At 45.7% G+C, this 13,524-nt stretch overlaps 1 protein-coding gene across 6 annotated transcripts in view; it reads left to right on the forward strand.

Annotated features, from left to right (window-relative positions):
* The window catches only part of chd9 (chromodomain helicase DNA binding protein 9), a 143,217-nt gene that overhangs the window by 17,169 nt on the left and 112,524 nt on the right, over positions 1-13,524 (forward strand). Inside the window, exon 1 of one of the 6 annotated variants that reach the window (XM_046345645.1) lies at positions 6,838-6,954. The exons of 4 other annotated variants lie outside the window; for them this stretch is intronic. The gene's annotated coding sequence lies outside the window, so the exon portion shown is untranslated. Of the gene's footprint in view, positions 1-6,837; positions 6,955-8,684; positions 8,842-13,524 lie in introns of those variants that run through there. One more of the 6 variants, XM_046345644.1, reaches the window with a different exon arrangement.

The raw sequence follows: 13,524 nt of genomic DNA on the forward strand, positions 1-13,524 counted from the left end.
CTGGTCCCGTGTCTGGCCCTGTCTCACTCCCTGGTCCCGTGTCTGGCCCTGTCTCACTCCCTGGTCCCGACTCTGGCCCTGTCTCACTCCCTGGTCCTGTGTCTGGTCCTGTCTCACTCCCTGTGTCTGGCCCTGTCTCACTCCCTGGTCCTGTGTCTGGTCCTGTCTCACTCCCTGTGTCTGGCCCTGTCTCACTCCCTGGTCCTGTGTCTGGTCCTGTCTCACTCCCTGGTCCCGACTCTGGCCCTGTCTCACTCCCTGTGTCTGGCCCTGTCTCACTCACTGGTCCCGACTCTGGTCCTGTCTCACTCCCTGTGTCTGGCCCTGTCTCACTCCCTGGTCCTGTGTCTGGTCCTGTCTCACTCCCTGTGTCTGGCCCTCTCTCACTCCCTGGTCCTGTGTCTGGTCCTGTCTCACTCCCTGTGTCTGGCCCTGTCTCACTCCCTGGTCCTGTGTCTGGTCCTGTCTCACTCCCTGGTCCTGTGTCTGGTCCTGTCTCACTCCCTGGTCCTGTCTCTGGCCCTGTCTCACTGCCTGTCTCTGGCCCTGTCTCACTGCCTGTCTCACTGCCTGTCTCACTCCCTGGTCCCGTCTCTGGCCCTGTCTCACTCCCTGTGTCTGGCCCTCTCTCACTCCCTGTGTCTGGCCCTCTCTCACTCCCTGGTCCTGTGTCTGGTCCTGTCTCACTCCCTGGTCCTGTGTCTGGTCCTGTCTCACTCCCTGTGTCTGGCCCTCTCTCACTCCCTGTGTCTGGCCCTCTCTCACTCCCTGGTCCTGTGTCTGGTCCTGTCTCACTCCCTGGTCCTGTGTCTGGTCCTGTCTCACTCCCTGTGTCTGGCCCTCTCTCACTCCCTGGTCCTGTGTCTGGTCCTGTCTCACTCCCTGGTCCTGTGTCTGGTCCTGTCTCACTGCCTGGTCCTGTGTCTGGTCCTGTCTCACTCCCTGGTCCTGTGTCTGGTCCTGTCTCACTCCCTGGTCCTGTGTCTGGTCCTGTCTCACTCCCTGGTCCCTTCTCTGACCCTGTCTCACTCCCTGGTCCTGTGTCTGGCCCTGTCTCACTCCCTGGTCCTGTGTCTGGTCCTGTCTCACTCCCTGGTCCTGTGTCTGGTCCTGTCTCACTCCCTGGTCCTGTGTCTGGCCCTGTCTCACTCCCTGTCTCTGGCCCTGTCTCACTACTGGTCCTGTGTCTGGCCCTGTCTCACTCCCTGTCTCTGGCCCTGTCTCACTACTGGTCCTGTGTCTGTTCCTGTCTCACTCCCTGTCTCTGGCCCTGTCTCACTCCCTGATCCTGTGTCTGTCCCTGTCTCACTCCCTGGTCCCGTCTCTGGCCCTGTCTCACTCCCTGTGTCTGGCCCTGTCTCACTACTGGTCCTGTGTCTGTCCCTGTCTCACTCCCTGTCTCTGGCCCTGTCTCACTCCCTGATCCTGTGTCTGTCCCTGTCTCACTCCCTGGTCCCGTCTCTGGCCCTGTCTCACTCCCTGTGTCTGACCCTATCTCACTCCCTGTCTCTGGCCCTGTCTCACTACTGGTCCTGTGTCTGTCCCTGTCTCACTCCCTGTCTCTGGCCCTGTCTCACTCCCTGTTCCTGTGTCTGTCCCTGTCTCACTCCCTGTCTCTGCCCCTGTCTCACTCCCTGATCCTGTGTCTGTCCCTGTCTCACTCCCTGTCTCTGGCCCTGTCTCACTACTGGTCCTGTGTCTGGCCCTGTCTCACTCCCTGTCTCTGCCCCTGTCTCACTACTGGTCCTGTGTCTGGCCCTGTCTCACTCCCTGATCCTGTGTCTGTCCCTGTCTCACTCCCTGTCTCTGGCCCTGTCTCACTACTGGTCCTGTGTCTGGCCCTGTCTCACTCCCTGTCTCTGGCCCTGTCTCACTACTGGTCCTGTGTCTGGCCCTGTCTCACTCCCTGTCTCTGGCCCTGTCTCACTACTGGTCCTGTGTCTGTCCCTGTCTCACTCCCTGTCTCTGGCCCTGTCTCAGGCCCTGTCTCACTACTGGTCCTGTGTCTGGCCCTGTCTCACCCCATGGCCCTGTGTTTGTCCAGCGATTAATATGCAAACCATAATCCAAAGAAACAGTCTAAAAAGGAGAGGTGCCGGATGTTTCGTTCCGGGACATATTTGACCGGATCCGGTATCTCTCATGGGATGAAAAATTATTTTCACTTTTTGCAATGTAAAAATTTGAATAAAAGCGATCAAAGTTAATTCAAGTTGTCTCTTCGTTAGTTATCCTACCCCCCACCCCCAAGCCCGGGCCTGATTTGGGTTGGGCTTATGGTTTGTGCAAAATTGTAACCCATGTTTGAGACCAACGCGTGGCTGTGCCTGTGTGAGATGTGCGCCTGTGTCTCTCACAGAACTGGAGCGAGATTCACTTTCTATGATCTCTCTCCCTCTCTGCTCTGATAGACATGAATGAGCCTGCAACGCTGATCTCTCCAGTGTTGCACTTCATCATTTATTTCCTTATAGAATCATAGCCGTGCGAAGGGTTCTGGAGGAGCTGCAGCACCCCTGATACATTTAAATACATTTGCCAAAGTTATAGAGTTACTGCTGTCTGTTCAGAAAGAAATGAAACAATTCAGAATAGCCTAGTACACCATGAGAAAGCATATCATTTAGCCACAGAGGAACATCAGCGTCTTTAAAAAACATGTTCCTAACTGTGATATGTAGCCCAATAACAAGGCATAGCCTACAGTTTGAACGTGCGGGAAATCGGTCAGTTAATAAACAGCCTGCAGACAAAAAAATGCCTTTTGCAATACTTCAAATAGAATCGCTGGAAAACACAGATTGGAAAGCAAATGGCTACTGCTGAAAAGAGAAGACTCCAAATAAACCTATTGTTTACAAAGTAAAACTAGAGAGGGAGGCTTTTGGCACGAGCGCATCGGCCATCACCAGCCAGTGAGCTGTGCATCATTGGGTGAGTCAGTGAAACGGGAAAGCATTTTTAGGACTATCATTTCTTTCTCACATTGTAACCTACAATATGTGTCTCCACACACCTAGGCCTGGACTATTGATGGGTTCAAGACAAGGTCATTTTTATTGATTTCAGTTTGTCAGTGTCAAAGTAGCCTGTCATTTCCGTCATTTGTGCGGTATTATGGTGCTTTCATGACAACTGGGAACTCTGGGGAAAAAACTAAGTCAAATCATGACTTTTTCAGGTCGGAAAGTCGGAGCTCTAGAAAGAGGCCTGAGTTCCCAACTTGGAATTCCGAGTTGGATGACCTTTCAAATCAAATTTTCCCATTCGGAGCTTGTTTTTTCCCCAAGTTCCCAGTTGTCTTGAACACACTGAAGTCGGAAGTCAGAGATTTCCCAATCCCGAATTCCCATGTTTTGAATGAGGCATTAAAAAGATTCTGCCAAAATCTCCAGTCACGTAAAATTATGTAGAAATGCGTTTATAAAAGTAAATTTTATTCCCAGATCCTAGGCCACTAAAAATGTTATCCATATCCACTGATCTATACCACTACGCAAATGTGGTGATATGCATGCAATGCTTTACTATAAGTGATTTTCTTCTTTCTGTAATGCGTTCTGGTACCTCAGAGGTCCCTAGATCACCACCCTCTCGCGCTCACATTTTGTTCCCGGCACCTCCCGATTGACAAATTAATCACTGTGTCTGTCCCTAGCCTGCACTGCATGTGGCTAATTAGCTTTTCCGTCTGTCTTTAATGATGGAGACCTGGATGGATTCTGTCTTGTTCTTGAGGCCCAGCCATGATCAATGCTGCTCTGGTCCTCTTGCCGAGATAGCAAGCAAAGGTTTTGCATTGCACATTATCACTACTAATGGATAATATGTTTTTTCACCCCAGTACTATAAAGTAGGGCTGGGCGATATGGCCAAAATATCATTTCACAATATGTTTCACATTTTTGACGATATTTGTGGTTTTTGAATGTTGGAATGTAGTGGGCACTTTGAAAACAGTGTTGTTTGACATAAAAACAAATGAAAAAGCCAGGGAGTGATTATTGTGACACATGGAAAGGAACCAATGTCTTGGTCAGTGTTTCCTAGTGGACCCCAATTAATGTTACATTAAATGTTTTCTCTTACTGTAGTTTTGATATAGCTAAAATATTCATACTTTACCAATTCTTCTGATTTAGAATACACCGTTGCACAAACAACGTGCTGATGTAGGCCTACACCAGCACTGGTATCAGGCTGTATTAGCTAGCTTTCTAGCTACGTTTGCTCTGATTAAGTACATTTAGCTGGCTGACTAGCCAACTAACTAGCAATTAGTATTAGCAGCTAACATAATTTATTTTAGCCACAACTTGCTAAGAAAAGAGAAACTAGCTGTTTGCAGACAGTAAGATATATGCAGACTGTCACTGCAAGTGGTTGTTGTGACTTGTAGTAGCACAAAAAACTGTTCTGCTTGAGTGACAAGATGTGGGGCTTGGTGTGTGTGGAAGGAGAGAGGGAGAGAAATGACTCAAGTAGCAAACGGAGTAAACTGCCATTATTACACGCGGCGGAGTGGCGTAACATATTTAACAAACCAAACAATAATATATAGCTTTACAAGGTAAAGTAAAAACCCAAACCGGTCCGTGCATCAATACCGGTATATAATAAAATATAGTATACCACCCATCCCTAGTCTCCAGCCAGTTGTAGGCCTAGACCTTGGGAACTAGTGCTTGGCTGTGACATGGGCTGGTTCTGTTCACTGTTAGTCACACAGCGAGTGACTTCTAGACAGAGGGCCTTTGTTCCCAATCATTGTGAAGACAGCAGTATGATAAAGGATGTTGGAGCTGGATATGAAAGGGCCTGGTTGGATATGGTCATACCAAGGAAATTTGAATGAGTCTTTGCTTGGTCTGTTGGAAGATGTTCTCAGTGTGCCTATGTACAGCACACTGCCATAGGGTTATCGATGGGACAGGCACAACCCTTTAGGGTAGTAATAACCTGATTCACTAGTTTTCTAAATGGAGACAATTTTATAGACCAGGGTTTCACAAACTCGGTCCTGTGCACTGCCCGGGTGCATGTTTTGGTTTTTGCCCCCAGCACTACACCGCTGATTCATATAACCAAGTCATCATCATGTTTTGGTTTTTGCCCCCAGCACTACACCGCTGATTCATATAACCAAGTCATCATCATGTTTTGGTTTTTGCCCCCAGCACTACACCGCTGACTCAAATAACCAAGTCATCATCATGTTTTGGTTTTTGCCCCCAGCACTACACCGCTGATTCATATAACCAAGTAATCATCATGTTTTGGTTTTTGCCCCCAGCACTACACCGCTGATTCATATAACCAAGTCATCATCATGTTTTGGTTTTTGCCCCCAGCACTACACCGCTGATTCATATAACCAAGTCATCATCATGTTTTGGTTTTTGCCCCCAGCACTACACCGCTGATTCATATAACCAAGTCATCATCATGTTTTGGTTTTTGCCCCCAGCACTACACCGCTGATTCATATAACCAAGTCATCATCAAGCTTTGATTATTTGAATCAGCTGTGTAGTATGAGGGGAAAAAGCTAAACATGATGATGAGCTGCTGTGCAGTACAGCAGGTGCCTCCTGTCTGACTCAGTGCATCAGTGGTTTAGGTTTATTCTGTGACTCCACTCACCCCCTCCTCTGGCCTCTGGGGGCGTTGAAACTAGAGTGGTGGTGGTGGTGGGGGGGGGGCGGCGTGTGTGTGTGTGTGTGAGGCCGACTCAGCTGAGGGTGTCTGTGGCTGTGGGCCCCCACTGAATTGCTGTCTTTGTTGCTTCCTGACCTTCCTGGGTGAAGTTTATGTAACTCCCAGCCAGTCAGCCAGCCAGGCAGAGAGTGCTGCAGTCAGCCTTGAAACCTGACACCAAGTCACTGCTCTACTCTCCGAAGGGGGAGGGGTTCCTGCCACGGGAAACCTGCCCTCCATGAGGCTGAGATATGATTGGCTCTTTTTCTGGCTGCGGTTGGCTCTCTCTCTGGTCTGTAGGTCTATCAGTCTCTCTTGATCTCTCAATTCAATGTTCAATTCATGGGCCTTTATTGAATTTGTTCTTAACTGACTTGCCTAGTTAAATAAAGGTAAAATAAAAAAAAATAAAAAAATTGGCATGGGAAACATATGTTTACATTGCTGAAACAAGTGAAATAGATAATAATCAAAAGTGAAATTAACAATAACAAATTGACCGTAAACATTACACTCCAAAAGTTCCAAAAGAAAAACTACATTTTAAATGTCATATTATCTCTATATACAGTGTTGTAATAATGTGAAAATAGTTAAAGTACAAAAGGGAAAATAAATAAACATAAATGTAGGTTGTATTTACAATAGTGTTTATTCTTCACTGGTTGACCTTTTCTTGTGGCAACAGGTCACAAATCTTGCCGCTGTGATTTTAAACTATGGTATTTCACCCAATAGATATGGGAGTTTATCTGAAATGTATTTGTTTTCAATTTTTTTTTAGGTCTGTGTAATCTGAGGGAAAATGTGTCTCTAGTATGGTCATACATTTGGCAGGAGGTTAGGAAGTGCAGCTCAGTTTCTACCTCATTTTGTGGGCAGTGTGCACATAGCCTCTCTCTCTTTCTCTCCCTAGCTCTTTCTGACTGCCTCTCTCTCTTTCTGACTGCCTATCTCTCTCTTTCTGACTGTCTCTCTCTGTTCCCCCAGTCATCCAGTCATCCGGCCTCATCTGCCTGCTGGTAGTGGAGGCCTGCCAGGAGTGGGTGGGATCTAGTGGGGGGGGTCAAAGGTGAACAGGAAGTCAACTCTATTTAAAGTGGGGAGGTCTTGGCTGTGGACGGAAGGGGCGGGCTGTGGGGGGACTAGGAAATGGGTGGCTAGTTTGTAGAGGGAGGGGTGAGAGAGTTGTACTTGGATTTAGCCTAGACTGTGAGGAGCATGTGGGAGCCTTGCCAGCCCCAAACTGCACAGTAGGTCTGAATAAAAACCCATTCTCTTTTATTCTGCATGTTTTCTCTCTCTCCCCCGCTCACCGGGATTAAATAGCTTTGACTATGTTGGCTGGCTAGGGGTTTGTAGAGGAGCGTGCGATAGCCAGTGGGTTCAGTGCTAACATGAGGTTTTGTGTGAGAGGAATGTGAGGGGTGACACAACCCAACATAACCTCTTCCTTGAGCTGCAGTCAGGTTAACCTTTCACTGGCTGACAGGAATGAACTCAGCTCAACCACCAGACAGCCCGCTGAACGCTAGCCTGCCTAGCATAGTCTGTCTCTGGGGAGAGAAAGTGGAGAACAGATTTACACAGTCTACTCTACAGGGACTCTAATGAGACTTACAGAGCCTCTCATTCCGTTAGACTTAGTTTAGCTCTAAATAGGGAACCTAGCACTAAATAGGGCAAGGGGAATAGGGAAAAGGCATTTCGACTGTGGATCATGACATTATGCTTTTAGCCAGCAGAACCGGCCCGCTTGCTTACAGCTGTGCTAGGGTCGGACAGCATGACTGTGTAGATCAAGACACTGGGGAGCTAGCGTGATATATGGCTCAGAAAACCTACCTCAATATAGGGGTGAGAAATGCAGTGCACTCAAAATTGTCCCATTTACCCAACTGTTACACCGGGAAGTTTGAACAACTGCTAGTTTTTCTGGAAAGCTGCCCTTTTCGTCCCCATGTTCGCGCCCAGGTTCTGTCGGAGCCGGCCACGACCCGGGAGGTCCATGGGGCGACGTACAATTGGCCTAGCGTTCCGGGTTACGGAGGGTTTGGCCGGTTGGGATATCCTTGTCTCATTGCGCACCAGCAACTCCTGTGTCGGGCCGGGCGCAGTGCGCGCTAACCAGGTCGCTGGGTGCACGGTGTTTCCTCCGACATATTGGTGCGGCTGGCTTCCGGGTTGGATGCGGGTTGGATGCGCGCTGTGTTAAGAAGCAGTTAAGAAGCAGTGCGGCGTGGTTGGGTTGTGTTTCGGGGGACGCATCGCTTTCGACCGTCGTCTATCCCAAGCCCGTACGGGAGTTGTAGCGATGAGACAAGATAGTAACTACTAACAACTGGATACCACGAAATTGGGGAGAATAGGGGGTAAAATTTAAATAAATAAATAACAAACAAAAAATGAAAAGTTGCGGGTGGGGAATGGTTTAGTATATTGCCACATTCAAAAACACTGGAAATTATGACATTTCAGAAATCACTGCGTTCAAGACAACTGGGAACTCAGAAATGTTTTTTGAGTCCAACTGGAATTCCATGTCGGAAACTCGGGCATCTTTCTAGAGTTCCAAGTTGTTTTGAAAGGACCATAGGTCAAACTTTACCAAAACTATAGATGCTTTTCTGAAGTACAATAATTAATTGGTAGTCCATGTCATTCCTGTCAAGGGTGGATTAACAAAGGCAATAAACAGCCACACATTAGAAAGTTGTTGTGTTTGTCTTTCAATAATTTATTTGTTTGTTCCAACAATTTTGCCTTTGTTAACAACATTGACATAGCCAATTATCAATAAATTATTACCAATTAATTATATTATGGTACAGCCATAGTTTTGGGAGAGTTTAACATGTACAAAGCCATTCCACACACAACTTTTATTTTGCCATTATAATAGCGTGACGACGTAGGCTGACTATCCTTTGTTGCTCAACGCACGTGGCTTCTGCTACGTAGCATGAGGAGGAAAGGGCAGCGTTCTGGAAAAGTAGCAGTTATTCAATCTTGTAACAGTTGGGATAATAGCACAACTAGGAATACAACTCGTTTCTCACCCCTGGATTGAAGTACATTTTCCAAGCCGGCTCCACGGTGTCCTGATCTACACGGTCGTGCTGTCCGACCCTAGTGCAGCTATAAGTAAGCAGGTCGGATCTTCTGGCTAATTGTGCTTTATGTGTCGACTATACTTCACACAGTGTGCCTCTTTTGCCATTATGTCTAAGGAACACTTGTTGGTTTGTGTTTGTGTTAGCTTAACTATTCCACGGAGATGACAGTTGCTTTGTGTGTGTGTGTGTGTGTATGATAGTTAGTTAGTTTGTAATTTTTCACACAGGAGTCTCAAAGCGATCAGACAGGTTTGTCAGGTAGCTGCTGGTTCCTAGCCGGGTATGTTCACTGGTTTCCATGGCGCTGGGCCCTGAGTCAAGGGTTTGTTTACACAGAGAAACACTTTATTTCACAACATTACACTGACTCTGTGGAAGGGGACAAAATTTAGGCTAACACTATCCTCTGTCTGCCTTGGATAAAGTTTAGTTTTATACCTCTAGTCTACAACACATGCAGTTGGCCTACTGTCACTAACAATGCACACTATGACTCATGTTTACAGAGACTGCTGCCACCATTAAGTTAATGTTTTAACATTTCAAAGTACAAAATGGAGGGTTGCTCTTTTCTTTCAGAATGTTGTAGGCATACGTCCTGCTTGGATGACTGAGGTGAATATGTTGGAAGAATCCTGTGAATTCCTTCCTATATAACTTAATCCTCTGTTGCTCAGTGCAATTACTAGGCTACAGGTTTCAATGTTTTCACTGGCCTATTGGTCTGTGGCAGTTGGCCTTCATATAAATTAAATCAATCTCTGTGGAATGTTGAATCACATGGTTGCTTTCACTATACTGCCACAAAGCTGCTGTTATTTTGTATGCCCTCACCTCAATACTGTCCTGTCTGCTGAGTTGTCAGTATGAAATGCTTAGTGTGGCATGGATCATTCATTTTATTTATAGACTTTCTTAACATTCCTGCTCAGAACAGAACTACACGTCTGTCTGTTGTCCTCAGTTGAATGTGTGTGGCCATAGTTGGGCGATTCCAAGCCAGCTTAGGCAGATTTTTTCCCTCCAACGATCTGATTGTTCTGTCAATTCTCAAATAGAAACTGAATTGGGAGGAAGAATGCAGGACATGCTTTTGACATTTGTACCACAAACCATTTTCTAGAAAATTGGCAATTTTAGGCCCTTTTTTAGACCTATACATACCCGTAAGACCTTATGATCTGTACATGATACAGACAACATCTTGCTGTCATTATACCTCTTATAGTGTTATCTCAAATGTGGAGTATGTGTGTAACCTTTATTTAACTCGGCAAGTCAGTTAAGAACAAATTCTTACTTACAAGGACGGCCTACCGGGGAACTGCCTCGTTCAGGGGCAGAAGGAGAGATTTGTACCTTGTCAGCTTGGGGATTCGAACCTGCAACCTTTCAGTAACTGTCCCAACACTCTAACCACTAGGTTACATGCCGCCCCTAGATTCTGAAGAAAAAAAATCACATTCATTTATTCAACATAAAATATAAATATCTCAAAAGTACCCTTTTTGATTTTGCATATTGTTTAGAACAATGTACTTGTCAAAAATGTCAAATTTCCAGAGAGAGCTCTCTGGTACTTTTGTAGATATGATCAATTTTATACGTAGAAATGTACATTATAGATCATTAACCAATCACAGCCCTTTCAATCCATTTTCCCATTCACTGTGTTGGCGGTGCTCATAAAATGTATCACAACTTCAGAATTAGCACAGAACCCACTGGAAATGTCATGTACTTGTAAAGGGTACTTTTGAGATGTTCATATGCATGTTTTTATATTGAATGAATTAATGTGAAAATGTGTATTTCAGAATCTAGACATTCTCCATTTGTTAGAGCCTCTATAAGGAGTATAATGAACCAATTTGTTGTCTGTATCATGTACGGTTCAAGGATCATAAGGTTTTACAGGAGGCATGTATAGGTCTAAAACGGGGTCCTAAAATGTCCACTTTAATCATGATTTAAATGTAAAAAGCATGTCAAACATCCTTCCTCCCAATAAAGTTTATACAGTGAGGCAAAAAAATATTTAGTTAGCCACCAATTGTGCAAGTTCTCCCACTTAAAAATATGAGAGAGGCCTGTAATTTTCATCATTGATACACTTCAACTATTACAGACAAATGTAGAAATAAAATCCAGAAAATCACATTGTAGGATTTTTTAAATGAATTTATTTGCAAATTATGGTGGAAAACAAACAAGCAAGATTTCTGGCTCTCACAGACCTGTAACTTGTTCATTAAGAGGCTCCTCTGTCCTCCACTCGTTACCTTTATTAATGGCACTTGTTTGAACTTGTTATCAGTATAAAAGACACCTGTCCACAACCTCAAACAGTCACACTCCAAACTCCACTATGGCCAAGTCCAAAGAGCTGTCAAAGGACACCAGAAACAAAATTGTAGACCTGCACCAGGCTGGGAAGACTGAATCTGCAATAGGTAAGCAGCTTGGTTTGAAGAAATCAACTGTGGGAGCAATTATTAGGAAATGGAAGACATACAAGACCACTGATAATCTCCCTCGATCTTGGGCTCCACGCAAGATCTCACCCGTGGGGTCAAAATGATCACAAGAACGATGAGCAAAAATCCCAGAACCACACGGGGGGGCCTAGGGAATGACCTGCAGAGAGCTGGGACCAAAGTAACAAAGCCTACCATCAGTAACACACTACGTCGCCAGGGACTCAAATCCTGCAGTGCCAGACGTGTCCCCCTGCTTAAGCCAGTACATGTCCAGTGGCTTCGTAAGAAGCATTTCAAGGTCCTGGTGTGGCCTAGCCAGTCTCCAGATCTCAACCCCATAGAAAATCTTTGGAGGGAGTTGAAAGTCCGTGTTGCCCAGCAACAGCCCCAAAACATCACTGCTCTAGAGGAGATCTGCATGGAGGAATGGGCCAAAATACCAGCAACAGTGTGTGAAAACCTTGTGAAGACTTACAGAAAACGTTTGACCTGTGTCATTGCCAACAAAGAGTATATACAACAAACTATTGAGATAAACTTTTGTTATTGACCAAATACTTATTTTCCACCATAATTTGCAAATAAATTAATAAAAAATCCTACAATGTGATTTTCTAGATATTTTTTTCTTATTTTGTCTGTCATAGTTGAAGTGTACCTATGATAAAAATTACAGGCCTTTCTCATCTTTTTAAGTGGGAGAACTTGCACAATTGGTGGCTGTCTAAATAATTTTTTGACCCATTTGTATGTGAGAATCGCCAGAACAATCTGAGATGGCAAAAATATTTTCTGCCTACGTTGGGGTGCAATTGCTCAGTTGCAGCGCTGATGTCTGCTTTTTTTGCTGCTAGCAACCTGCCTTCTCCTGATTTAACCTCTTATTATGGAGAACTATAGGATGGCAATGAACCCACCAATTGATAATTTGCATGCATAAATCATACTATTTTGTATATTACCTCCAGGCAATGCAAGTTCATTTCTCTGTTCTCAAGCAAGGAATAGGCCTCTGTTTAGAAATTTGTGAAAATCCTTTTTGTCTAAATTATGTGATAGAGGAAATTTGAAAATCCTTTCCCTCTCGTGCCCCTGCCTGTGTTTTGGGATGGTTTTCATCCTTCCTGTCTCTTCCTCGCCCCCCACACAGCCATCCCTTCACACAGGCCCCTGTCTCCCTCTGCTCTGTCCTGCTCTGGAGGAGGAAGTTAAACCCAGCCTTTCTCTCTCGCACTGTTTGTGACTTGTGTGTTTGTGTCTGTGTGTGTTTGTGCTTTTGTGTGTAAATTTGCTTATGATCTGTGTGTGCGTGCACAACACTCATGTGTATGCATGCACAGCTGTCTCAGTATGTACTTGTGTGTGTGCCTGTATGCGTGTGTGTATCTCCTAGCCAGCAGCTATACTCCTTCTTTCCAGAGCTTCAATAATGAAGGAACTGTAAAGGTCTAACAGTGATGTGAGCCCCCTGCTGTTTCCACAACCTACACCTTTCTACTCCATCATAGCCAAACGTCAGTGGAGGCTGCTGAAGGGTGGACGGCTCATAATAATGGCTGGAACGGAGCCAATGGTTCCTATGGAACCACGAGTCCGTACTCCCCATTTATGGTGCCACCAACCACCTGTGCCTAACGTTGTAGACCCATAGGGATCTCCACCCTGGCTCTGCGCTCTGAGGCTCATAGTTCCAATTATACATTGAGTCTTGGGGGTGCCCAACATCGCCTGTGGGTGCCTATGACCATATATTTGACAATTGTGGGGGAACACCCATTGATAGATGTTTTCATTCTTATGTTCTCCTGAATCAGCTCAGTCCATCATAGAGGGCCATGCAGTCTGCTGGGAGCTGTGCTGAAATGAACCTGTCGGTCAGGCTGACAGACGATGGGGCTATGGTTACACTGTTACATCTAGTGATTGAGGAGGAAAAATCCTCTAGATGAATTGGCTCTCAGTTTCTCTCTCATTTTTCACACAGACACAGGCACATGAATGCACACACACACACACACACACACACACACACACACACACACACACACACACACACACACACACACACACACACACACACACACACACACACACACACACACACACACACACACACACACACACACACACACACACACACACACACACACACACCTGCCTAAGCCAGCCTTAAAATGCCCTCTTAAATTTGCTTGACTGCACCGCTCTCTCCCTCTCTCTCTCTGAACAAG

The sequence above is a fragment of the Oncorhynchus gorbuscha genome, linkage group LG04, assembly GCF_021184085.1.
Source record: "Oncorhynchus gorbuscha isolate QuinsamMale2020 ecotype Even-year linkage group LG04, OgorEven_v1.0, whole genome shotgun sequence".
In the NCBI taxonomy this organism is placed as follows: domain Eukaryota; kingdom Metazoa; phylum Chordata; class Actinopteri; order Salmoniformes; family Salmonidae; genus Oncorhynchus; species Oncorhynchus gorbuscha.